Source organism: Amblyraja radiata, chromosome 14, assembly GCF_010909765.2.
Source record: "Amblyraja radiata isolate CabotCenter1 chromosome 14, sAmbRad1.1.pri, whole genome shotgun sequence".
Taxonomy (NCBI): Eukaryota; Metazoa; Chordata; class Chondrichthyes; order Rajiformes; family Rajidae; genus Amblyraja; species Amblyraja radiata.
In genome coordinates this window covers 52,977,169-52,978,128 of record NC_045969.1, presented here as the reverse complement: position 1 = coordinate 52,978,128, position 960 = coordinate 52,977,169, and positions in this window count along the sequence as shown.

Genomic DNA, 960 nt, shown 5'->3' with positions numbered 1-960 from the left:
GAGGTTGAACAGTCTGGGACTTTATACCTTGGAATGTAGGAGGATGAGGAGTGATCTTATGAGATGTATAAGATCATGAGGGGGTTTCTCAGTCTTGTACCCAGAGTCAGGGAATAAAGAACCAGTTGTAGGTAAAGGGGAATAAATTTAATAGGAATCTGAGGAGCAACATTTTTACATGAAGGGTGGTGGATGTATGGAACGAGCTGCAAGAGAAGGTGACCGAGGCAGATACTTTCACAACAGGTACATGGATAGGACAGGTTTAGAATGATGTGGGCCAAATGCAGGCAGGTGGGACGAGTGTAGATGGGGCATGTTGGTCGGTGTGGGCAAGTTAGGCTGAAGGGTCTGTTTCCACTCTGACGCTATGACTCTTCACCAAATTTTAGTCTACATGTGTAGGAAAATACATTTAATACAGATAGCCCCATTAATCCTGAACTTGGTTGATATCTGCCTGAGTCCACTTTATAGCAGAAATTAGATGTTGGATTTAGGTGCGGAAACAGGGCCTTCAGTCCATTGAGTCCACGCCAATCAGCGATTACCCCCAACACTAGCACTATCCTACACACTAGGGGCAATTTACATTGTTTTTATTACCAAAGCCAATTAACCTGCAAACCTGTATGTCATTGGAGTGTGGTAGGAAACCGGAGGACCCGGAGTAAACCCCCGCGGTCACAGGGAGAACATATAAACTCCGTTCAGACAGCACCGTAGTCAGGATCAAACCCAGGTCTCTGGTACTGTAAGGTCGTAACTCTACTACTGCACCACCGTACCACCCAAAATGTCTTGTGCATCTTTCCCACCTTGATCAGTCACCTATTCTGTGAACTTTGAAGCCCCACACCAATGCCCAGTCTGTTTTTATCTAAAACAAGTAAACAAATGTTCATATTTGGAATATTCCTGGTTCGTTGTACTCAATACCAAACCAAGCTGTATACACAC